Source organism: Sminthopsis crassicaudata, chromosome 3, assembly GCF_048593235.1.
Source record: "Sminthopsis crassicaudata isolate SCR6 chromosome 3, ASM4859323v1, whole genome shotgun sequence".
Taxonomy (NCBI): domain Eukaryota; kingdom Metazoa; phylum Chordata; class Mammalia; order Dasyuromorphia; family Dasyuridae; genus Sminthopsis; species Sminthopsis crassicaudata.
Window position 1 is genome coordinate 372668182 of NC_133619.1, and position 27726 is coordinate 372695907.

At 34.1% G+C, this 27726-nt stretch overlaps 1 protein-coding gene and 1 non-coding gene across 6 annotated transcripts in view; both read right to left on the reverse strand.

Annotated features, from left to right (window-relative positions):
• Nucleotides 1-27726, reverse strand: part of NCKAP5 (NCK associated protein 5) — a 939808-nt gene that overhangs the window by 148791 nt on the left and 763291 nt on the right. The window lies entirely within an intron of this gene.
• Nucleotides 15414-15519, reverse strand: LOC141565189 (U6 spliceosomal RNA). The gene has a single exon (XR_012488879.1). It is a non-coding gene; the product is annotated as a U6 spliceosomal RNA (small nuclear RNA).

The window sequence follows — 27726 nt, forward strand, 5'->3', positions numbered from 1 at the left end:
TCTAGGCTAGCTATCCTGGGTCTATGAACATATTTCAGGGAAGCCTAGGAACAGAGGGAAAAGTTCCATCTATATATCATTATAATTTGTTTCCTTTGTAATAAAATGAATTTAATGAATTTATTTAAAAATAATATTCTGGAAAAAGGGTACATATGCTTCATCAAATTGTCAAATGGGTCCACAACAACAACAACAAAAAAGTTTAAGAACTCCTGTTCAAGGCCATTAGTTTACAACCTGTGGACAGGAGCTTCCTAATTATTTGAAGGGTTCATAAGATCATATAACCTGAGAGATTATCTATTTCAGCCACCTCATTTTACAGCTGAGAAAAAAGAGGCTCAAGTCAGAATAACTGACTTATCTAAAGTATACAAATAGTAAGGAGGAGAGCCAGGTTTCAAATCTAAATTCTCTGAACATAAATCCAATCACACAGTTATTCAATCAATAGCTCCTTATTGCAAAATACTACCAAGTGATGATTCTTGAACTTTGATATTTCAAAAATAAATTCTTATATTTTAAAATATGGGGATAAAACCTACAAAATGTTAGTAGTTAGTCTAAGACATCATCTCATCCAATACTATCATTTTGTAGAAGATAATAGTTAAGGATCAAAGAAGTTAAAAGATTTATATAAGCTATTTAGGGACACAGGCAAAACTAGTCTTCCACTCTCTAGTCATTTAATCCAGTGCACCTTCTACAATGTTATGGACACAATATTTGGACACAGTGAAAAATCCAAGAGAATTTATAAGCAAATCATTCAAACAACAAACAACAAATGTTGTTTTCTCAGGCAAAGTAAGGAGGCAATGGATTCATGGAAGCAGTTAAGTATTTGCAAGACAATTTGTTTAACTGATAGTTATGATGAGGTACTGAATAACTAAGTGGGGTTGGCACTGAAAGTATTAATGGAATTATTATTAGTTTAATCTTGTATCCCCACCTTGCTATGTTCAATCTTTAATCTGAATTGTGTCAAACCCCTGCAGTTAAATTTCCCCTATAAATTTGATTATGGCCAATGCCATCTTTGCTGAATCTCTTTTGGGGTTATAGCCTACTAAAATGGTGCCTTTCTCCTCCCCTCTCCCCAATATCACATAGTGTCTCTTCTCTCTCTCTACCATGTCCACAGCGTTTCTTCTGTCATTTCACCCATCATGCCTCACTGTGTCTTTCTCCTTCTTATATCCTAACTCTTTTGATGTATTAAACTCTTCCATGGATTTAGCTTGCCAGCTAAAGGTAAACTCTAATCTCATGGGGCATTCCCTTTCCCCAGATTAATTGTGAGTTCTACTAGGGAACTTGTTTTAATTGTTGAAAATCCTTTCTTTGCTAACTATATGCTCTGCTGTACTTCTTCAAAATAAACCTCAAAATAAACCTTCTCCTAAATAAACCTACTTTTTGCCAAAGAGAATAACCATTGTGAATTCTTCACATGACCAAATCCCAATATTTGGTGCATCTGGTGTTAAACCCCCAACACACCATTTGGCTAGGAATTGCTTCCTAAATCACATAAGTTATAATAACACAGTCAAATGGAAGGTCTACAACAGATAAAATCTATATTTAGAATCTATCAGCCTTAAGAAGGCAGAGGGAAACTTTAGAAATCACTTTGGAAAGTCTTCACTTATGCCAATTAGGTATATAATTGAGGTGAGCATGAATTGGGAACGTTCAAAACTGTGTGAAACACAATGAGATCCACAGGCAAATAGAGAAAAGTATTTGTTCTGGGATACAGGTTAGATGAAGTAAGAACTAAGTTTAAACTCATTTGCATGTCATTTCATAAGAACTTTGGGAATGTTCTACTTTCTACTTGGGTGGTTTTGATGTGGGGGATAAGGGAGGGAGAAAAATTTCATTTAGACTAAGGTTAGTCATCTTGGTAGGGGAAAAGATCCTAAGCCAACTTGAGATTTCCATTTTTAACATAAATTACTTTAACTGGAACTTTGACAAGTATTTTCTAATTGCACTATTGTGGAACTACCAATATATATTTTTTAAGCTGTCAAACAAAATATGTTCTTTCTCATGGACTTTTGTAGCCTTCTTTGCTCTCTGCTTGTGTGAACTTTGAGGGAAATCATTGTGTTTCTTCTTTTATGTTTATTCAGAGCCAGAAGAAAATTAAAAAAAATAAAATAAAAAAACAAATCCAAAAACCCTTGGCTATCTCCAAGAAAGAGATTCTCCAAGTTAAAGCATTGTCTTCAAATAGCCTCAAAATATGGAATGCTTTCTCTCCTCATCTCTCCCTCCTGCCTTTCCGGTTTTCCTTCAAGTCTCAGCTAAAAACATCTGTATGATATCTTTCCTAATTCTCTTTTAAGGTAAGTGAAAATTCCTCTGATTATTGCCAATTTGTCTTGTCTACATCTTGCTTGTACACTGATAATCAAATGAAATGATAATTTCTAAGTGCTTAGCACAGCTAAATTCTATTCACATGTTACATATAGACTGTGTTCAAACTGAGATCATGATTTCAAGCCCAAAGTTTGAGAACCTTGAAAAGCTACTTGTTGGTCACCTATTAATATTCTTGATGGCTAAGGAAATGCCACAAAAGTACCATATAAATCCTTCCCACAAAGACTATTTTTTAATGTTTACTTGAGTTTGAAACGTTTCCCTAATTTACATACCTTAACTATTAATGGAAATAAAAAGAAAAAAAAAAAAACTAAAACCTGGGAATTCCAGGGTTTTTTTTCTACCTAGAAGAAAAGACTTAAGACTAGACCTTTATCAAGTCTCCCCGAATAAAGCTACTCAGTTTTGTTTTTTTTTTTTACTTTGTCCTGGGGCTAAGCTATACAGATGATAGGTGAGTGAGCACAAAGCCATCTAATTTATTTTATCTAGCATATCCAGTGCAGCTATCAGGAAAACATTTTGAAGAGGGAACCCCAAAAACTCTGAAAAATCCTTAAAGGAGAAAATCTTCTTTGATTCTGTCTCAGTGAGGGGATTTCACCCCAAGCATAAACAGTTTCATCTTTGTTATCTGGGTGGGGTCCTCTCAGTCCCAAAACCTATTGAATTCAATTCTAATTCTAACCCTGGCTGAAACTCAGCCAGGAGCCAACCTGGGACTCAACCCTTCAGCTTCTAGCCAAATTATTATATGAGCCAGACTGGATCCATCTCTTTGCAGAGGGTCTAAACATGCCAGCACCATGCCTGGCACCCCAAAGACTCTCTGCCCACTGGAATGTTTCCAGTGTCCTCCTCTCTTTATCCTCACCTATTTCCTTTAACCACGCTTTAACCTTATTTCCAATCCCCATAATAAACCTCTTTTAGCAATCTAGGTTTTCGGGTCTTTAAATTCCTTTACAGAGAACTGCTTGCACAGCCACTAGACCTCATTTTCCTTTGGGTACCCCAAATCTAAACCTCATCAATTTTACCACCCAAACAAGGGCATAACAATCCACTTCCCTATGACTTCATAGGGACTTTTCATAACCCATGTGACTTTTCAGACCCAAACTCCTTTCTTTGTCCATCATTTACATTGTTTTCCCTATTAAAATGCAACCTTTCTGAGAGCAATGACTGTCTCATTTTGGGGTTTTGCATCTTCAACATCTCTTAGAATATCTGGCATATAGTAAAAGTTTAAAAAATTATTTCTCTTGTATTAATTCAATTATTCATTCACTAGGTAATTCTCAACCCCTAGTGCACATACATTCTCCCCCCCTCCCTTTCCAAGTATGAACTAAAATGTGGCAGAAGGGGCAGGAATCAAATATTCCTGATCTGGAGAATTTCATTAGCCACCAAAAGCTTCCAGGATCTGCATTCTCCTCCTCCTCCATCATTTCTTCCACCTCCCACTTCTTATCAACTCATTGTCAAGATATTTGATACAGTGAGCACAAAAGGAACAAAACAATTTAATTTGACTCAATAAACACTTATCAAATGCCTCAAGGCATTCCAAAGAAACTTCTACATTTATCATGTCTTTTGATTCTCACAAATACCTTATGATACAGATGGGGAAAGTATTTTTATACCCATTTTTAAGATAAGGAAACTGAATTTCAGAGAGGTTAATTTTTTGTCTTATCTAAGTATGAAACCAATAGCCATGCAACCTATTGCAGTTTTCCAGTCATGCTCCTGATAAAGTAATTTTACTTCCTTATCCCCTTCTGATTCCTAATACCCCTTTATATGCTATCTTTTTCCATTAAAATATAAGTACAGGGGCAGTTAGTTGGTACAGTTGACAGAGCACCAGCCTTGAAGTTAGGAGGACCTGAGTTCAAATCCAACCTTAGATATGTAACACTTCCTAGCTGTTTGACTCTGAAAAAAGTCACTTAACCCCAATAGCCTCAGCAAAAAAATAAAATAAAATATAAGTACATTGGAGAGAGGGAAGAACTTGTTTATTTTTATGCTTATCTCCAGAAGTTAGCATCATGTTTGGTACATATTAATAACTTATTAAATGCTTTTAAATTACTTTCACTAATTAATGACTAATAAGTGGATGAGAGGAAAGGGATCTTTTCCACCTGAAATGCCTTTTTCTTTTTACACATCTATATTTTACTTATTATGTTTTGTTTGTTTATTTTTGCATAGTTATTTGTGCGCCCTATCGCTTATTGGATGTTAAATTTCTTATCTAAACTTGTCTTTTCTCTGGTTCTTAGCACAAAGTGTGCCTCTGCACATAATACAAGCTTAACAAATATTACTGAATGTAGTTGAAATTTCATGGCTCTTGATCTTCTGTTAAGCAATACAGATATAATATCCCTCCTCTCTTCTTTTGCCAAATATTTAAACTAGGGGGATGGAATAATGCTGAGCACCTCTTTGCTCAAATAATGGTTAAAAGTAGATGAATGTGCAGGTTCCTACACTGTCCCCCATCATATTAGTCATAGCTTGCAAAATGGGTATGGATAGAGCCAAATGCTTGATCAGCCCGAGTCATATCTCAGGCTTTTTCAGATGTGCTGACTGGTCAGAGGGTGCAAATTGCCATATTTTAAGATATCCCTAGCTAGCACTTGGTGACTTTGTGAGTGACAGCTTCACTGCTTAATGGCCTTTATAAGCTTGGTCTAAGCTTCTCTTTTTTAATCCTTTCTTTTGTGGGTCAAGGGCTGATAATTTGAACATGGAAGAAGCATAATGGCTAGACAACACATTTTATTCCCACACACGAATTCACACCTTTATGTTCCTGGAAACTCCCGTTCTATATAGGTATGTATGATTTTCATGGTTTAACCAAGTGTTCCCCAGGAGATTTGTACAGTGAATTAATGTCTTCCCTCCCACCAAGACCTCTATGCCTATAAAAACTGATAGCCAGCCATAATTTTAATGTAGAGAGAGACAGGTAAAAGCTAAACTAATGCTAACAAATACTCCACAAGATTTCTTCAACTAGACTAAATTAAGCTGCAAATCTTGACTCAAGCTGACAAAAGCAGTTCATATATCTCTGAGTGTGCACATATATTGCAACAACAAAGTTCAACTCTGATGTCTGCTATAGAAAAGAATAATTTAGCAAATCTGTGAATTGTGCTTTCCTTGACATTGTCTTCCCAAATAAAATTGTTTAAGGAAAAGCCTGATGCTTTGAATAAAAACACCAGTGGGTACATTTTTATTTCACAAGCATGTCTGAGATGTCTTGCATTTTCTCACTGTGAAGCAAAACTTTTTTAATATTGGAGAGTGGTAGCTTAATGTAGTAGATGGAAGGTTAGATTTGGGGTAAGAAAGACCTGGATTCAGATCCTGCCTCTGATACTAGCTGAGCACATCATTTAAACTAGTTGTTTTCTTATTTATAATGGTGATGACAATACCTGTGATACCTCACCGAGTTGATTTGGAGATGGCAAAGCTATGATTTTATTGACATAGGGAATTCCCAGTAAGTAAACTACTTTTACCAATGCAGACTGGCACTTGCTCTATAATGTAAAGTTTCATGATACCCTGACAGATTAAGTTGACTTCCTGAAAGTCACACAACCCATGTGAGAGAGGCAGCCACTTCTGAGGCTCCACTCATTATATGAAATGATTTCTACATATAAAGTCCCATTTCTGCCTCACACAGCATTTTGTCTTCCTCTCTCTTAGGTATTTGCATATTATTCCATTCATTTGTACAAATACCAAGTCCTTCTACTAGGCTCAAAGTTGCATGAGGTTAGAAACCTCCTTTTATCTACATTTTTCTATACTTTTCCAACTTCTAGTAAGAATCTCCTCTGTACATAGATATTTACCATTTTTCTTGGTTGAAGTGAATTAAAAGGAATCAAATAATGCAAATAAAGTCTTTTCTAATTGTTCTCAGAAATGGCATCTAAAGCCCTTGTCCCTGCTTGCGTTTTCTTCTGTCATTTGTCATGTCTGACTCTTCATGATCCCATTTGAGGTTTTTTTTGTTTGTTTGTTTTTTGTTTTTTGGCAAAGAACTGGCATGGCTTGCCAATTTCTTTTCCTGCTCATTTTTCAGATGAGGAAACTGAGGTAAACAGAGTTAAGTTGCATGCCCAGGGCCACATAGCTAATATGTAGCTGAATCCATATTTGAACTCTGGAAAAATGAGCCTTTCTAACTAATCTTGGCACCCTACACATAGCTGCCCCCTTCTCTGTTTACATGCCTGACAGTTTTCTATTACTTCAACAGAGAATTAAACCTTTCATTTCACAATTAGAAATGAAATTAATAGTCTAGACACCCTAAGGACAGGTAACAAATTGAAAAACTCTCTTGCTTTAAGTCATTTATTTCTTCCTCAGAAGAATCACACGAGATTAGTATTGGGGGGGAGGGTTGAGAGACTGTCATGTTCTTGTTGTTTCTGTTGTTTGTCCTTTGTTCTCAAAGAAGACCATGATATCAGGGAGATGAGGCCATGATGTACAAATGTATTGAGATGAGTAAGTCACTAGCCTTACTGTCTCCTTCTAAGTCAACTGAATCCTATGGCAAGCTATAGATCAGGATGATGGAGATGCCCTAGATGTAGTGGGAAACCTTGGCCTTTTTAACGTTAGTGTCTTTAACAGGTCTGTCAAAAGTAAGACCCAATCAGTGATTAAGGTTAGGTAAAAAATGAGATAAAAAAAATCTACCTAAGAGGTGAAAGATTTAGGATTTCTGGGCAAAACAGAAACAATTGCTATTTACATCCACTCCAGGGGCCCAAACAATGAGCAAATAGGGCTTGGTCTAAGACCTTTGATTGGTCAACCAAATTGGTGTTTGGTGTTTAACATAGGTCTTTAAAAAAAGAAATCTTGCCCATATACCCTTAGAAACCTAGAGAGTTTTCAGTGGTCAAAATTTATATTCTTTTGGGAGAAACATTAAAGGATAAGCATATCTCAGAAAGGGAAGGGGAAGGAAAAAGAGAAGAAAGAAAAGGGGAAAGAGAAAAGGGAAAGGGGACAGGAGAGAGGGGAGATGAGAAAGGGGAGAAGGGAAAAAAGTAAAAGGGGAGAAGAGATAGAGGAAAGAGGGAAGGAAAAAAAAAGGAAAATAGGGAAAAGGGCAAGAGAAAAAGACAGAAATGGGAAAAGAGAGGAAGAGGGTAAGAGGGTAAGAGAAAAAGGGCAAAGAGAAATCAGCAAACTCTACAAATAATATGTATCACTTTATTAGCTATCTAGACTTAAGAAAGTGATAAAGACTTTGCTAGTAAAGTACTTAAAAGTATATAAGAAATATACATTCCTCACTCTAACCCCAGAGAGTTTTCAAATATTTAGCAGCATATACCAGCTCCAAGTCCAGCATTTTCCTAACTAAATTATGCTGCGTCCATGATACATTTAAACCAAAACCAAAAATAAACACAAAACAATAACAACAAAACAACTTTGTATAATTCAAATAAATCCAATGCCCTCATATGAAAAGGTAATATTCATAAAATTAGGAAATACCTTGTCTGTGTTTTGAATAGCTGTAAAATTATACAAGATTTGACAACAGACACTTATGAAAACCATCCTTAAAGGAGTTATTACAAGCAAAGTATCTGATTCTAAAAGTAGGATTGATTGGTGGATAAACTGCTGATCTGAGAGTCAGGAAAATCTGACTTCAAATCCTACCTCTGATAAAAGCAATGTTTCTATGGAGAAGTCAATTAACCTTTATTTTTCTACAGGCAACTTCCTAGAACAAAGTTTCTTAACATTTTTTGTGTGTCATGGGCCTACTGACAATAAACTCTATAGACCCCTTCTCAGAATAATGTTTTTTAATACATCAAATAAAATACGTAGGATTACATAAGTACCAATTTATATTTGAGTACAATTATTGAAAACTTTAAAAAGTGTTAACATACCTATAAAAGCCTCTGCCTTAGATCTAGAAGTGGAAGAGATCATAGGGGTCAATATAGTCCAAACACCCTCATTTTATGGATGAAGAAGTAACTTATCTGCTAAATGGCATATAGATTGTGATCTTTGGTAGCAGAGAAAGTTCACTCCCTCATGAAATCATTAATCCTTAGACTATAGTGGTTAGAATCCTATATCATTAGAGTTAAAAGAAATTCCACAAATCATAATTAAACAAACACATGCATACATATAGATGTATATCTTTTCATTTTTTTGTATTCATATATGTATGAATTTTTATGGCAAAATATACATTATCACAAATAATTTAGAGACTAATTTGCCAAAGGTTTGCCTGGGTTGTAAGAAACAAAGCTAGGGGAAACGAGTCCAAGTTCAAGTTTCTTTCCGATACACACACACACACACACACACACACACACATAACACTTTTCTCTCTAGCTTTAGGTACATAACTACCAGACCCTTATAAGACTTGCCACTAAACTCCACTGGAGAGAAGCGTGGAAGTGATGCAAATATTTATTTTAAAAATTACTATCATGATATATAACCTATTGCTTGTTAATCTTTAATATTTTGATCTGAGTTGGCTAAGTAGGCCCCATTTCATAAAATTTGTGGAAGCCTATTACACAAAAAGTAATTTCTGTTTTGAATATGCAGTGACTGCCTGCAGTCTCACCTCCCATGGTATTTAGTCCAGAGTTGCTGCACATTATCAACCTTCCAGATTTATTACCTTACAATTCCTCACAATCTAACTTGAAGCTGTGGTAAAATGAATTTGCCTCATAGGCTTCATTAACACAGATTTGCATCTTCATTCTCCTGTAGCTTTATCCCCAAAGTATATCCCCCTCTCTCCCCAATCTGCTGTTGCTTTACCCTATGGTAGAGAACTTCATGGTGGTATAAACAAGTAGTTAGAGATTGTTGTTTATGCTCCTTTCTAATAGCTATTTGAAATATAAGGCATAAAATTACCAGCTTACAATATCGTTCCATATTAACAGTGGGGAGGGTGTATGTAAAACAGATATTAAAGGATTAACTGTAAAATACATTTCACTAAGCTAAATCATTTCCTGGCAAATGGTAGTTTCCAGCTATTACATAGGATTCATCAAGTTGAGTGGATTTATTTTTATTTTTCTATTAGTTTGCAAAAATGTTTTACACTGAAATTTAATTCTTCTCCACACCCTGTTGTCCATTTACTTTTTGTTTATTTGTTTGATTCTTTTGACTTGTTAGGGCAGGTTCCTAATCATGGATCTCTGAAGTATGTATGAGTGTATGTATGAGTGTGTATATGTATATATGTACATATATATACATACACCCATAAATACCCATATATGCACACACATGACTACATTTCATTAAAATTTATTTCCTTTACAATCCTATGTATTTTATGAATTTAAAAACATTATTTTTGAGAAAGGCTCCATAGATCTCATCAGATTTGCAAAGAACCAATCTGACAAAGAAAGGTTGAAAATCCCTGGGATATGGATAAGTTGATAAAAAATGGAAATCTGAAACAGAGATGATAGTAGGCTTTATTCTAAAAGCTGCTTGTGGGTGTCGTGAGCCAATCTTTCAGACAAATTTACTGAACTCAACTGCAACAAAAAAAATAAAGGTGCAGGGATATGATATTCTAAATGTTTGTAGCAAAGATTAGGGAGCTATAATGCAACAGAAAAATCCAGTTAACAAGGCAAATCCACCGTAGGACATAAAACAATGGTCTCAGTATCTGCTTCCCATTCTACTGGCTTGCAACCCTTTCTTCTAATCAAACTAGGCAAACATCCGGAATACATAGACCCAGCTTTTGAAAAGGAAGAGAAGAGAAATCTGTAATCTCCTAGGGTAGAAATTGTAAAGTATTAAGCAGCTATTTGGTGCATAAATACAAAATAGCATAATCTCTCTGTTTTCTTCTGAGACAGTTGCCTCTTGCCATAATCCTAAAATTATTCACTCTTCCCAAATCTCTATAGACTTATTAATTTTCATAAACTGCTTTAATGGAAACTTTTCTTCAAAGATGCAAAGTAATCTTTCTTGGAGCTTTGCTTTCATTTTTATGTCCTATGTGACATGTTCAATCTCAGAGAATACTCAAATTCAGTTCTCATTTTTCAGAGAAATTGGTTATGGATACTATAAATAATCATGACAGAAAATATAAGCATTAGAAGGAAAATGAACTATATATAGACTTGCTTGAAGACAAAGACATTTAAATTCCTTGGAGGATATTATTATTGCCAGATTAAATTTCTGCTTTGATTACCTACTAATAATCAGCTAATTATAAAATCAATAAATTGTTCCATTGGGCAATTGAACTAGTCCAACAGACAATTGTAAATATTTCTTTGAAACTTTCCTATGCAATTCATTCCTTGTTCTTCAAAACACTTATTACATTTAATCTCCACTTTTATATTCACTTTCTTCAAGTAGGATGGAAATTTTTTTTTCCATAAACATTTTTCTATTGATCCAAAACTAATGAAATAGGATGCCCTCTAACTCTGGTGTTTAAAAATTCAGAAGAAAGATAAAAGGGTGTCTTACATTTTTAAAAGCAGAATGCTGAATCACAGAATTAGAGGACAGAATGGGGCCTGAAAAGGTCACTTAGACTAACCTGATGTCAAACTCTAGATCAAAGTGTAAATCTCTTTTAAAAAAATATGATGGGCTCATCTTGCTACAGCAATAACTTTTTAAACCAATAAACAACTAATAAGGACTCTCAGCATTTTGCTAGAGTTTACTATTAGGAGAGAGAGGTGAATACCATCAAATGACTTCATAACTAGGTTTTATTCAATAAAGAAATATGTTGATCTGATTTTTTCTTGTACAGCAAGATAATTGTATAAATATGTATACATATACTGTAATTAATATGTATTCTAATATGTTTTACATCTATTGGATTACTAGCCATCTAGGGGAGGGGGTGGGAGGAAAGGGAAAATTTAGAATATAAGGCTTTGCAAGGATCAGTGCTAAAAAATTATCTATGTATGTTTTGAAAATAAAAAGCTTTAATTAAAAAAAGCAATAAACATATTATAGGGTATGTTTTAAGGTCAAATAACATTCAATCCAATATCTTATAGCTGTTTCCTATCCAAATCTATTTATATACACATTTATGTATAACGCTAATATGGGTATTTATACATATATATCCCAAATTCTTATATATGTATACATTTATATATGTATATATGTATATGTATGTATATTTATATATGTATGTATATATATACATACATATATATTCCATGAAAACTGATCAGTGCTTTGGGCTTATCTACCTCATAGAGTTTTGCCCTTTGTAAAGCACAATATAAGTGTTAGCTATTATTATGAACAATAATTGTTCCCCCATCTTAGTCCCTAAACTACATACCTCTTAATTTTCTAGTTAAATCTTAGTTTATTAAAGAATTTATCAAACAAGAATAGCCTAGTCAAATGAGATTAAATTCTATGCACTTATATGTTTTATCACTACATTCCCTTACTAAGCCTCACAACAATCCCTTGAGATAAGTAATTCCAGGTATTAGAAAAAAATCCATTTTACAGACAAAGAAACTGAATTCCAGAGAAATTAGTTAATTTACCTATGGTCACCTAGTGAGCAAGCATCAGAAATAGAATTTGGGCTCCAGTGTTTATTTTTTAAGACTGGCAAACACTATATCCACCAAGCAACTCTGGCTCCAAGAGACACCTAAGTCCAGCTCTTTAATAGAAACATTTGATAACAATCTGTGTATCAGCTTAAAATCAGGCTTTTTTTGCAACAAAGGTCCTTTAGGCTAGAAAAGTATGAAGCCTAGAAAAGGTAAGGCAGCATGATGCCCCACTGTTCAATGGGGAGCTGAAGGTAAACAAAGAACAGAAAACAAAACATTGCCCAATGAGATCTAGAAAAGCAATTTCCAAAGATTTGGAACAGACTTGGACCACTTAGAGATCACAATCACAAATGTTTTCAAATGAATAAAATAAAATATATGATTACAAAAGACACTAGATGTAATGTACAGAAGATGTAATTTCCCAGCTTCTCCCCCCCCCCCACTCCCCCTTCATCCAAAGTCATGGATTCCCTGAATTCTACCTCATAGATTCCTGACTTCAGCTTCCAAAACCCTGGACTGTTTGATTTATTTCTAAAGCCTCTTTCAGGTTTAAATTCCAGGATCCAACTTTTTCCTTATTCTCTAGTCACTTTGACCTTAGGGCTGCTAATATCCTGGAGGGAGTTGTTGGCTTATCAGAAAATATATAAGAAACTCCTGAGTCAGAGCCTTTACTCTGGCCTTATGTACATCTGTAGTGTTCATGTAACTGATTTTCTTGCTCTGGCTGTCTTGTCAGTATAGTGAGATTCTTGACCTGTTAGACACACTTGACTCTGTTAAGTTTATTTATACCCTTTTTAACCTTACCTTTTTTCAGCCTGGTTTCCTAATTTACTGTTTGCCATCATCTTTAAGTAACCATCTCTGCAAGACGTGCCACATAGCTGTCCCAAACTATCTTTGTCTTCTCCTTTGTCGATGTTTATAATTCAGAATAACAGATTTTGAATGTCTTTTTTGGGAGAAGTTATTGAGCCAACAAAAAAAGTGATGGGGTGCAAAGTGTAAAGCAATGACTCCTTAAATTTCATCTCTTTTAGCTTTCATGACTTGGTTTCATGAGAAATGACAATTTCTGTTATTGTACCTTACTTGGATATGGGCATTTAAATACAATTATCCTTCACCCTTCTTTCAATTTCACTGATATAGAGAATTCCCAAGCAAGGAATTTCCTTTTAACAATGTAGGTTTTGCTTTTTCTGCAATCTATGGTCTTGCAGAGTTGCCTAAAGCACAGAGAGGTTAAAACTTGTCCAAGTTCATATGACCACTAATTTGAATCTCGGTTTTTCTAGCTTGGAGGGTGGCTCTCTATGTACTTTGTGACAACATCTTTTAGCTGTTTTGTTAGAGCACATCTTTTGAAGTCACTCTTCTAAATTTCACTTCCACTGGTCAACTGAATCCCTAGGAGTGATTACTGCTACTCTCCAAGGGCTAGTCCAAAGGGGTTGTGATATAGTATGTGTTGTGCTATAGCAGCTCAAGAGCACCACCCTTTAGCTCATGAGCTGCCCTCTTACTTCGTGATTATTAGTTAATATCAATTAGTAAGCCAAACTGATCTTCCTGACTCCAAGTACAATGAAATCTTAGATAACTTTGGAAGTTATTTAACATACCAAAGGATGTGACTTTTCCATAGTCACCCAGTTGGCAAGTCATAGTTATATTAAAGAGTCAGATTAGAAGCAACTTTAGCAGTTACCTAATTCAACTCCCTTGTTAAACTGATGAGATCAGTATTAGAGGCAGAATTTGAATCCAGATCTTTCTGATTCCAATCCTAATACTCCACCCACTACACTATGATGATTTTGTCCTCATTATAGTGAGTTTTGTCTTCTAGGTGTTTTTACCTCCCTTACCCCTTCTGCCATGGATCATATTCTTATCTTTTTTTTGCAAACATGTTCTAGTGTTTAACAATTCCATTAGGATGCTTCCCTGCATTTTAACCTAAAAGAATCTAGGTGCAACTTAAGCTTATTTCCTCTCACAAAAGACACAGCAGAGGAAAGGAATAGGTGATCATTACAAGTATACTTGAACAATAATGAGTCATCCATTAGTTTTAACATCCTTAGGCTAAATAAGTCCAATTTCTTCTACCTTTTCTTAGAGGTTTAATTTTCTTATATCTGTAGTTAATACTAATGCCTTGTTCTAAACTTTTCCTTACTTTCAGTTGTAGACTGAACTAGTCACTGCCCTCAAAAGGGAGGGAAAGGCAGAGAGCAGCAGAGGGAATACAATTTCACTTCACACTATCTTCCTTCAATAACTCAAGACAGTTTAAGATTTTACCTTTAAAATGAAGGATGACTCAAACATTTCAGAATTTCACTTCTTGGCCTTCAAACTTCTATGACATGAAAAACAATATCATTAATCTTCTAGGATCTGCCCTGCTTATGATTTTAGGAGGCTAAAAATGAATGTCTGCTACAGTGCTCCCCACCTACCCCCATGGAAAGTTATAATTATTAAAGATTTAGTACAGATTTGTGTATTACTGTGAACAATAACAGAAACAGACAAAGGAGCATAGTATTAGTTCTTGAAGGGATGAATATTAGTTATACTCTAGTCTAATTTTATAGATAAGGAAGTTGAGAACTAAAGAGATTAAGTAACATTCGTGAGATCACACAGATATTATTGTTATTTTATTACCTACATATTAGAAATAATATCTTTAATGTTAGATAAATCATATACATGTATTTGTATGTATGTGTATTAGAGTATAAAAATTCTTTAAATTTTACTGGATAGTCCAATGAATTTTCATTATAGACCAAAATCAGTTATCATGTGAATTGGGTTTAGTGGTATGATTTGGATCATTTTCAGTTCCTTTTCACATTTACTTCTGTGGTCTGTCACGAGAATCCAAAACCATCTGAAAGAATTAGGCAGCTCTCACTGTGATCTCATTATTGACATTTATGTTGATCAATGTTGGCGCCTACAGAATTGGAATCTGCAGATCAATTCCCTTATTAGATTCTTTCTCCCTGCTGCCGTGATCATTTTATCACACAGGCTGTGGCTATCAGAGGTTGCTTTATCACCATATAATGGGATAAGCACAGTTGGTTGCTCTAGCATATTGAGAGAAATCAAAACTTTCCTGATTTTAAATCTCATTTTCTCAAACCTTAACTCATTATGTTTGTATAGAAGTTCACAAAAAAGCATCTTTAAAACTATGTTCCATGGGGGGGAGGGGGAGAATATCATATTTGGCTTTTCTCTCTCTTTTTTATTTAAAAATAATAATAAATTTAAAATATAGAAATCTTCATGAATTTGCATGTCATCCTTGCACAGGCGCCATGCTTATCTTTGTTTCATTTCAATTTTTAGTAAGCACTACATTTGACTTCTAAAGAATCTGAGCATATTATTCTATGAGATTGTTCTTCATTTTCTCCCATCAAAAATTTGCATGTTCTAAACACTTCAAATGAGATTTGAAAATAAATTCTAGATTAAATACTATTCTTGGTTTGTTTGGACTCTGGTAACTACAAGGCCAGCATTACAGTTTCAATTTTCCTACTAGTGGACTAAAGAAAAACATTTGTCTTCTTTGTCATAGCACCTTCCTCCTCTGAAAGAACAGCTTGGTACAGTAGAAAAACAAGCAAACAAACAAACAAACAAAAAACACCTTTAGTTGAGTCAGAGGTTCTAGTTTGCTTTCTACATCTGATACTTGGTACCATGTGACTTTAGCCTTATCACATAACATTTACATCTGTAAAACAAGGGGGTTAGATAAGATGTACTTTCTTTCCATTCTAAATCCACAATCTCTCTTATTTTCAGCTTATTTTTTCATAAAGAAAAGCAAAAAGCATAACTCTTATATATTCTGAAAGTGAACTTCCAATTCTGCTAAAGTATTTTAACATGGATCCCAAGAGGGACCAAAGTGAATGTCTCAAGGCAATCACAACTTCTGGGAAAAAATAATCCAAGATTGCTGTCATTTTACTGAGAGAACAGTCGTAATCTTACTCTCATAAGAGCAGACCTGGAAAGGACCTTCAGGGTCATATTGCCCAACTTTTGAATTTTATAGATGAGTAAGTGTTGCAGAGTAATTAAGTGACTTTCCCAAAATCACACTAGGATGGATATTAGAATTAGAATACACATCTTCAAAGACTTCACATTATACTTATAGCCTAAGTATTTTCTACACTCTAACCCTTTGAATTCAAGGAATACAAGCCACTATATTTGAACTTCACAAGTAAAATAAAGCTGAAAATTGATGGAAAAACTTATTTTCTTCCTTTTCTAGAGGTCTGAATGATCTGCATTGTCTTTTTATGTACAAAGTCACGTACAAAGAAAATTGTTTAAACCCATTTCATTTTACCTGTGTAATAAAGGTCTTTTACTTTGATAATGTGTAGAATCAAGTACTTAGGTATTCCTATTTACCTTTCAAAATTTAGGTTCAAAGTCTTGGAAGGGTAAAGAATTGATCACATTAATTTTAATCTCCAACAAAAGAAATTAACTTCTTCCTCCCCATTGCCTCCCATTGCTGTGTTGAATTTGCTACTATGGTTTTTCTGAATTACTACAGACTAATTCAAAATGGTATTTTGGCTATCTCCTAGGCTAATGTAAAAACTATTTTCAGCTTTGAAAAGGCTAGCAAAACATGTGCAGATGGGTGGAAAATTAATACTATTATCTAACTCTAAATTTTTGCCTTTAGGAAAAAAAAGTGAAAAGGTTCAAGAAAGATATTGTGGATCATTATGTGATAATAAAGCAAAGGCTTGAATTTCTGGGATGTTCAGGTATCAGTGAATTAGAAATCAGAGTACTTTGGAGGAGATACTTTCCCTTTAGAGTTTTTCAGTTTGACATTCATTTATTCTAGATAAAATTTTAAAAGAGACCGAAGAAAAAGAGAGATTGATTATTTACAGGCACACACACACACACTCATGGGGGAAAGGGGGAGATGGAGCAAGCATTATACCATCTGCCTTCATCAAGGTCCCAAATTTCACACAAAAGGCACCTAATAATTTATGTGATAAGCACCTGTATTTATTATGATTAATGAAAATAATAAATAGCATTTACATAGTTTTTTCAAGTTTGCAGAGTGTTTTACATATATTATCTCATTTGATACTCAAAGTAAATCTATGAAGTACATGTTACTATTACCTCTGTATTACAGATAAGGAAATTGAGCCTGAGCAGTAAAGTTACTTGCCCAAGATCACAAAGCTAATCAGTGTTTAATATTGAAGGGAGTATAATTTACATTTTTTAATTTTTTAATTAAAATATTATGTTCTGCAGGAACTTTGATAAGAGGGGTTATTTCCTATTAAAAGGGAAAAAATCCCTTAATATTAATTTTGAAGATCTTAGAACTTCCCAAATCAATGTAGTCTTTATTATTGCAGTCTTTTTCTTTCTCTATCAAGGAAGTCTCATTCACTGTGCAAGGGGAAAAAATAATTTCAAGTACCCCAGGCACCACCATTAAGAGGTTCTGGTGAAGTTAATAATAAGAAAATTAGAAAGAAGAACTGAAGTTTTTATGGTTAAATTAAAAGATTTTTTAAGGAAGTTCTTCCTTCTGGTAAAATGACAATGTGAAGAAAGGTGTTATAGCCTGGAGACTGAATGATATAAATTAAGTTCAATGATATTTCCTTCCCACTGGGAGTATGGTCAGAGAATTGGGGATATTTTTTTATAAGAATGAAATTCATTTATTAAAAATGTAAAGAGGACTAAACAAACTAGAAAGAATAGAGTGAATTACATTCTTTTGTTTCAATCCACCAATCTCTAGAAGCCCACTTTTCATAGTAGCATATTTAGTTAAAGTTTAATTCATAATGTAGCAAATGCCCTTCCTTGTATCTCATGGAGGACACAGACAAATTGCCACTCCTTCCTGTATCTCTGCAAAGGTGAGTAGCTAATGAAACATAGCCTGTTCAAGGCAAGCCACTACATTTAATATGAACTTTGGGAATGACCATCCCTTGAAAATGCAATTCATGATCATGAAGGCTGGCATCATCTCTAACAGATCAAATGATAAAATTATCTCCCTTCTCCATTTCTCAGCTCCTGAGCCTATTCTTGGCTAGAGATACAGAATAGCTGAGGATGTAAGAGTTAAAGCATTAATGGACTCTTCGGTTGCATTAAGTATCATTGTGCTGATTTTTATCTCTGAATACAGTATTTCACATTCTCAGCAAAGTCAACAGAGATTTAGTCAATAGTGTCATAGCTTTCAGATGAGGTCCTGGATATTACTAGTATCAAACCACCATTATCAAGGGCAGGTCATAGGAAAGGAGAGTGCACATTAGAAAAATTCAATCAAAAAGGAACTGGATTGCTTGACTAGAATCTCATGTCACTCTAATATCCCTTGCTTTGTCATATAGGGTGAAGGCTGGCCAGTATGGATTGGTGCCAGCAAAAGGGTTGGTTCTTCAGCAGATGGTAACACAGAATCTTACAACACACACACACACACACACACACACACACACACACACACACATGAATGTGTGTATGTGTTTAATCACTTAACATAACTTTAGTTAGATTAATCTGATTTGAAATTCTCTGAGAGTGGTGTTAGGCTGCTAATGGAAGTCAAAGCAGCTATAAGTGTAAATACTAAAACACATTTCTGTGAGATCATATTTCAGTTTTCATTTCAAAGGTCAAAGATCAAAGCCTAAAATCAGTCAAAGTGAAAGGGAATATAATCACCATGTACATAATATTTCTACTGAGGTTTGATTACATTATTTAAGAGCTGTTCCAGGGAATTAATTTTCCTCTACTTATGAGATCCAAGAGTTGGAGGTGTTTGAATATTAGCATATATTGGTATACCACATTTTTGTAGCTATTGTCTTTGGTCTGTGTCCATTTTAAAGGCTTGTCAGAGAAAAAAATAAACATTACATATTTAGTACCATTAATAAAAACCATTATACACCCAGGCCCCCTTTAGAGCTTCCTTACCTCTCACTTTATCATAAAAAGCATACACCCTTTAAATCTTTGAATCATTTAATTTTATGCATTCTTTTGGTATTTCATTTGGGAGTTATGGAGTGTGAAATATGCACCATGATGAGAAAACAATTAACTAGCACACCTGTTGTTTATTCATATTGTATTCAGCAAAGGCCTGCAGGGGCTATTATTTTATTCCACTGCATGGTTTCAACCCAAGGGGCTTTAAAAGGTGACCTGATGACATCAAATTATACTTGTATTTCGATTAACAGGCCCAGTGCTTACCAGCTGTGCTAATGCTGGAAAGATACCTTTCTAAGTCTGTTATGTTTGTAATCTGTAATATTAATCAGCAGAAAAAAAATGTAGATTTAACAGAAAAAAATGAGACTAGTAAGGATTTATTATGGAAGTAATATAATAGAACTTATTTTATCCTTTTCCTACTTCATATATCTGGCTGGAAAGGAAAACTAATACAGAAAGGAGAAATTATTTAGGAACAAAAGAAGACCTGATATCTTTGGAGGAGAGACCACTATGAGGAGAGGATAAGAAGCTCTGTTATCACATTGTGTCCTTTCAAAGAGGCAGAAGATGGAATGAGAAGAAAGCAACAAATCACAAATCTAATTTGGCAATTTCCCAGCCTGCCCATTGTCATTAAAGCCATAACCTGGATGGGTTGAATGGGGCTTTACCCAGGGTGCTAACACATGGAAGGAATATGGTCCTTCCAAGACATTCCCACATCAGCTTCTGTTCCTATACCTTGTCTCATGCTTTGCTGATCTTTACTACCCTGAGGTCTAGCTATTCCCCAGGTTAAGTAACCTGGGACTTGTAGGTCTCTCTAAGACCAACTTTTCCATATCTCATAAGAAACACAAACTTAATTTGCTGGAGAATAGACTGTTTCCTCCACTCCCACTATGATTATACCTATGGGACTATTTTTTAATCCTACTGCCATTATTTATGCCCTCTAATTCCCTGAAATAATTTAAATTCAGCAAAACAAATCCTAGTTATAACTTTAATTTTCATATTCTATAACTATTTTTGATAAGAAGTAATCAATGATCACTCTGGGTCATATCAAAATGTTTCTCAGCCTGTATCAGCATTCCAATTCTGACATTTCCTCTTTTTTCTGTGAATATTATATATGTGTTTGTGTGTCTATAAATGTGTGTAGTGGGTGTTTTAGAGGGTGGTTTAAGCATATCTGTAAGTGCCTGAGAGTTTATATATAATTGGCATATATCTTTAAAAATAAACCAAACTGGCCTAGGATTGTCAACTGCCTTGCACTTAACCCACGGTAGTGGCTATCTAGATTACAGCCTTTGAAACAAACCTGCCCATTGTGTTTTCAAAAGATCATTTTCATTCCTTTTTCTTAATAGATTGCACAATAGGCAATAGAATCATATGGCCAAGATACTTATCATCTTCCAGCAGTTGTTTTCTTACCTTAAAAAATGAGGAAGATGGGACTATCAATTTCCTTCCAACTCAATGATTTTATAATACTCTTAACTGATGACAGATAATGGCTCAACATAGTCTATTTGCTAGGATAACAAAGGGCTCCTAGAGAAATTTAATTTAATTTAAAGAAATTTCTAATGGTAGAATTTCTGACAGCCTTTATTGGGGCTGGGTTAAAAGAAGATTTTGTAGATCCCTTAAGATCCACTATGTAGATACATAATCATAGCAATACAGACTTACAGATTTAGAGCTACAAACAACTACAGTCCAGTCACTAATTTTAAATTTTCTTTCTTATTGTTAACTTAATGTTAATTGTTAATATAAACAAAGACACAGATATGTCAATATAGAAAGAAGACAAAAGGATTATATGAGACAATTTCAATAATATAATAGTTGCCTTTAAAAAGTTTGTGTTGTTGTTGAGTAATTTCAGTTGTGTCCAACTTGTGATGTCATTTGGGGTTTTCTTGGCAAAGATTTTAGAGAGATTTGCTCTTTTCTTTTCCAGCTCATTTGACAATTAAGGAAACTGAGCAACAGGGTTAAGTGATTTGTCCAGGCTGCTAGGAGGTTTCTGAGACTGGATTTGAACTCACAAAGATGAGTCTTCCTAATTCCAGGCCTGATACTCTATCTACTATAAAACCTAGCTGCTCAAAGAAGTATATAGATTATATATATAATTTAATAATGAAATAACAAAATTTCTTTATGTCTTTTTTACATTTCTTTTTGTTTTCTTCTATAAATGTTAAAAAAAAGCTTTATTGGTGATATATTTTCAACATCCATGACTACCCAGTAACCTATACTACTCTCCTAAATAAAACTCTTCTTTGTACTATAAATCAAAAACTTCATTTTTGCAAATGAAAAAACTGAGGCTCAGAAAAATGAAAATATTTTTTCAAAGTCATTCAGGTAGTGAAAGGGAGAAAACATGAGACCAGATAATAGGATTACAGGATCACAGAGTTGGAGCTAACCCCCTCATTTATAGGTAACTCAGAGAGGTTGAAGTGACTGGTACATGATCACAAAAGCAATCAGTGACAGAGATCTCTCTGACTCTAAATCGTGTGCTTTTCCCACTCTCATAATGCCTCTCCTAGCAATCAAACTGCTTATACACACCACTGGTTTTGTTACAAATAAAATAATTTTGATATTACCTTGTTAAAATATATATTTTACTTCCAGCATTCTCTGGGAGAGTGACAGAGAAGAAAGGATACATCAGGCATCTAACACTCAAGGAGGAATGAAGTCAATAACCTCTCTTCTCAAAACATTTCTGATCTTGGATAAGTTTTGAAGGCAAAAATCCAATACTTTTTTCCACCTGCATTTAAATTGTAACAGTAGCTTATTTTTAGGAGTTTTTAGAATCATGAGAAGATTTTAAGTACTTATGTTTGGAGTGAGAAGGGAACTTTTTGAAAAGTCAAGATCTAGCTGGATAAGTCTGGAAAGGATATGCAAAGAAAGATATGAATTAGGCAGAAATCAAAAGACTTCAGCCAGAATTTCCGAAAACACAAAAATCTTTTGCTTTAGCCAATAAATCAAAACAAATTATTTCCTGTAATTGATGGCTAAGGGGCAGAATGAGACCACAGGAAAACATATTGTCTGAACTAAAGTAATGGTAAAGAACAATAAGAATAAGTGGGGAAAAAGAATCTGGAAAATCTTTAGGAAGAGTGGATGGCTTGGGAAGACCATGGGAAAAGCAATCAGCATAAAAACATATTAGAGCTCCAGGGATCTCTGAGCTTTTACCTTTATAGTTGAGGGAATTGAGACCCAGAAAGAGAAGAGCAAAGTGCCTTCCCAAAGACAAATAATTAATGGAATGCAGAACTGACACTAGAGTACAGGTAATATTATCTTTGCTTTGATTATGATCATATTTTATACAGGGGAAGGGGAAGGAAATAAGCAGTTATATATAATAGTCAAACAGAATAACAAGGATTCAACCAAATACATTTTAAAACATATCTAACATTACAATATACTTTGTGCTTCTCGTTCATAGATATATATGTGAATGTGGTGATCAATTTCTGATAAAATTATGTTTCCCTTTTAGATACTAGTAAAATTAGTGTTGTCTATTTTCAACTCTATTCTTTTAAAGGATGCATCAGTTTATGCTAGGATATTTTCCAGGGGGTGGAAACATGAATTATAAATGTATTTGTAATTCAATTAAGTTCAGTTCAACAAGTATTTATTAGACACTTATTGTGTTCCTAGCATTGTTATCAGATATTTTTGAGAGACTAGAAAAGCATAAGAAATGGTCACTGGCTTCAAGGAGATCAATAAATTAGTAAATACCAAAGGAGTATGTAAACTACAATTCTAAATCATCCACACTTTAAATGGCAAGAACTATTTTCCAGTTCAGTAGACATCTTAAATTCAACATGTTCAAAACTGAACTCATTATCTTTCTTTTTAAACCTCCTCCCATCATCCTTATTACTCTAGAGGGCAACACCATCTTTCCAGTCCCTCAGACTTGCAATTTAGGTGTTATACTCTACTCTTCAATGGTTTCCCTTCTTTTCTCTGGTACTGTCTATTGTAAGTCTTCATCATCTCAAACTTGGACTATTGCAATAATTTGCTAGTGGGTTCTGCCTGCCTCAAGTCTCTTTCATTGCAATTCATCCTCCATTTAGCTATCAAAAAATGTTCCTAAAATTCAAATCTGATTATGCTAGCTCTCTACTCAATAAACCTCAGTGGCTCCTCTATCATTTTGAGGATCAAATACAAAATACTATTTTGTGTCCTGTTCAAAGTACTTTAACTTAATCTTCTCCCTCCTCCATCTTATTCTAGGCTTCTTACACCTTATTAGTTGTCCTATATTCTTCAAAACTGGGCTCCTTGCTGCTGCACAAACAAGAAAGTATCCCTCAGCTCTGGACATTTTCTCTGACTGTAATACCTTCTCTTCTTTGCCTCCTGGTTTCCTTCACTTCCTTCAAGTCCCAATTAAAAATCTCATATCCTATAGTGAGCCTTTACCAATATCTTTTATTTCTGATTCTTTCTCTTTTAAAAATTTAATTATTTTTATAATTAGTTATTATCAGAATTAATTACATGTCTTGTTTATACATATCTGTTTACTTATCTCATTAAATTGTGAGCTCCTTAAGGGGAGGAAATATCTTTGTCTTTTTTTTTTTTTTTTGTATTTTCATTATTTAACCTATTGACTGATACATTGTAAATTCCTCATAAATTCTTAGTTACTGATCAATCTATAAACTAGGAAAATTGGACTAGATAGCCTCTGAGATCCCTTCTACTTGTAGTTCTATAATTCTAACAATCTATGAAAGGAACATTACTTCTGAAAGGTACATAGCTACTTCTGAATGTCCAAATTCAAAGGTCATTTGTGACATGCTCCATGGGTGTCTATTTGCCACAAGTTGCTTATAAAGAGAGTGATAGAAGCTGACAAGTTACAAAAGAAAAGTCACTGAAAATAGACTCCTGTTAGTCACTGACTAACCAGACTACAATAACTCCATTTAATTAGGGGACAGACTGAAGGTAAATTTAGAGACACTTTTAAGCTATTACAAAATAAATATAGGTAAAGGAGGCTTTTAGAATAGCATCAATCTGCTCAAAGAATACCAGATAGGCCCCAGCTACTCCAAACAAACAGTCTGGTATCTCGATGAATAATCAATCATAATAATTCATCCAGATGTACAAAGGGTATGAAGGAACATCTTCAGTGTTCTGCTTAGATATGGAATTAATAGGGTGAGTTTCCACAATGGAAATAAAATGATAATGCGAAGACAATTTTGCATCAAACACATCAGCTTGGAGATTACCACTTTCATTTCTGCTTTCTTACGTTTTATGGCAAATTCTGCAACTACATTAATGATAATGATATTTTGGACTGAAATCATTATGCGATCTTTACGCTAATTCAAGGATCTCAATGTCTGTCTTGAACAACTTCAAGCACAACATAGAAAAATGAGGAAAATTCTATTTGAAAACTTCTGTATGTATTTCCTAGTAAAAGATGCAAAAGGGATTTCATTTGGAAAATTTGATTTTCTTCACAACATAAAACTTGCTGTGAAATGCACATATAATAACAATAACAATACATTTATGTAGTGCAATAAAGTTATAAGTGCTTCCATGTAAATTATCCTATTTGATCTTCCCAATAACCCCATGCTATAAGTACTACAAGTATTATTATTACCATATAACAAATGAGGACATTGAAGCTTAGGGGGGAAAAAAAGCCTTAGTAATTTGCTCATGATAATAAACTAATAAATGAGAGTCAAAATTTGAATCCAAGGATTTGGATCTCAAGTCCAATACTCATTTCATTGCACAGTACAATCCTTATGTATATGAGTATGTGTGGGGAAATTCCATGATTCTTTGTATTTCATATTTAACTATTAAGATGATAAAGTCAAATTTGAAAAGAAAATAACTTTGAAAACTACTGCTTTTTGAGAGAATTTATACTTCAATTTTACAAAATCTGGCTACATATCCATTGGAAGGCTGTTTTCTTTTCCATAAAATGGAGAAAACAACTCTTGCATTGCCTATCTCAAAGGTTGTTATAGGGAAAATACTTTGTAGATACTAAATTATTGAATAAATATCCAATTATTATTGTTATTGAAGGGCAGCATGATAGAGTAGAAGAGCAGAGAAACTGGAGTAAAAACCTAGGCCAAAAAAGGATCTCAAACTTATTCTAGCTGTATACATCTAGAAAGTCATTTCATATGTAAAATTAAGGTGTTAAACTAGATGAAATCTAAGTGTCTAGGTGTAAAACTTATTATATCTGATCATGTTTCTGAAAAATTCTGAAATAAGAGCATTTTGTTGAAAAAAATATTGTGTACAAAGTTCTTGTGCTCTCAGGAAAAGCTGAGAGGACAATAATGAGGTTCTGATGAAGTTGCTGATGAAGTAAGCCGGTTTTTTAATTAAGAGTAATTCATATTCAGCCAAATTCAGGACAGTTCATCTATTTATTTTTCCCTTAAGTATTTTAGCTTCTTAAATGAACTAAAACATCAAATATGGATTTTTTATAGTTAAATATTGCCATCATTTCTTCTTTCCCCATCTGCCCATTTTTTTCTAATACAACTCCTTTCAAATATCTATCTAAAATAGAATGGCAAGGAGAGACAGACTTTTTAAAATTCAATTGATTTCATTTCATGCCACCAACTTGATTTCTTTCAGAACATTGTCTTGTTTTTCTGAATCTACAGACTATTTCATTCATCTGCACTTACCCCAGGATATATAATACAGTAATGATTTGGAACCCTCAAAAAATTATCAAACTGTGCATATCATTTGATACAGTAGTTTTTCTATTGGGCTTATATCCCAAAGAGATTTTAAAGAAGGGAAAGGGACCCACATGTGCAAAAATGTTTTGGCAGCCCTCTTTGTAGTGGCCAAAAACTGGAAACTGAGTGGATCCCTATCATTTGGAGAATGGCTGAATAAATTGTGGTATATAAATGTAATGGAATATTACTGTTCTGTAAGAAATGACCAGCAGGACGATTTCAGAAAGGCCTGGAGAGACTTACATGAACTGATGTTGAGTGAAATGAGCAGGACCAGGAGACTATTATATACTTCAACAACAACACTATATTATGATCAATTCTGATGGATATGGCTCTCTTCAATAATGAGATGAAACAAATAAGCTCCAATAGAACAGTAATGAATTGAACCAGCTACACCCAGAGAAAACTCAGGGAAATGAATGTGAACCACCACATAGAATCCCCAATCCCTCTACTTTTGTCCGCCTGCATTTTTTATTTCCTTCACAGGTTAATTGTACACTATTTCAAAGTCCAATTCCTTTTGTGCAGCAAAATAACTATATGGACATATATACATATATTGTATTTAACATATATTTTAACATATTCAATACGTATTAGTCTACCTGCCATCTGAGGGAGGAGTTGAGAGGAAGTAGGAGAAAATTTGAACAAAAGGTTTTGCAACTGTCAATTCTGAAAAATCACCCATGCATATATCTTGTAAATAAAAAGGTATAATAAAAAAAGTTAAGGGAAGGCAAGGATTTGAAGAATAAGAAATGGGAGTGAGAAGATTCAGTTATGGAAAATTGCCAGTAAGAAGAAATAGGGAAATAGGATGAAATATTGAGTGAAAAGAACAAACTAGAACAATATGGCTGAGTCTTGGAGTGCATAGAGCAGAGGAGAATGTAAGATGGCAAGAAAGGTAGGCAGAAGCCAGAATGTGAAGAATTTTAAATAACAAAGGATCTTATATTTCATCTTGGAGGTAATAGGGAGTCAGTGAAATGTATTTAGGAGGGAGATTAGTCTGTGTGGATTTGGTTGCATTTACACCTTAAGAAAAACATTCTGGCAGGTGAGTGGAGGAGAGATTATAGTGGGGAGAGATTTGGAAAAGAGAGAGTAATTAAAAGGGCCATTGCAATAATTAAGGTAAAACATTATCAAATAATCAATCAACAAGTGTTTATTAAGCAGTAATCATATCAGACACTCTGCTAGATAAATTCTCAAACTAGAATGGTAGTTCGTGACTAGAAAAAGGAGAATATATGTAAGTCATGTTGCAAAATAAATGAAAAGATCTAGAGACTTAATTGGATATATGAGTTGAATGTCAGAGATTAATTAAGGATGTCACCAAGATTTTGAGGCTGGGAAGGATAATAGTGCCCTTGATAGTTGAGAAGAGGAGAGAGTTTGAGGGAAAAGATAAAGAATTCATTTTTAATATGGATGATGATATAAACAGATACATTAAAGACAACTTCAAAGAATTAACTTTAATGCCCAAGAAGATGGGGGCATTATAAACAGAAATAGGGAAGGTAGAAGAGAGAACTGTGGAAGAGAGGGAAGAGAATTTATTCTTTTTAGGTTTGGGCAATGAGATAGAGAAATACATTTAAGATGACTCAAGGAATGAACTGTCATGCCTA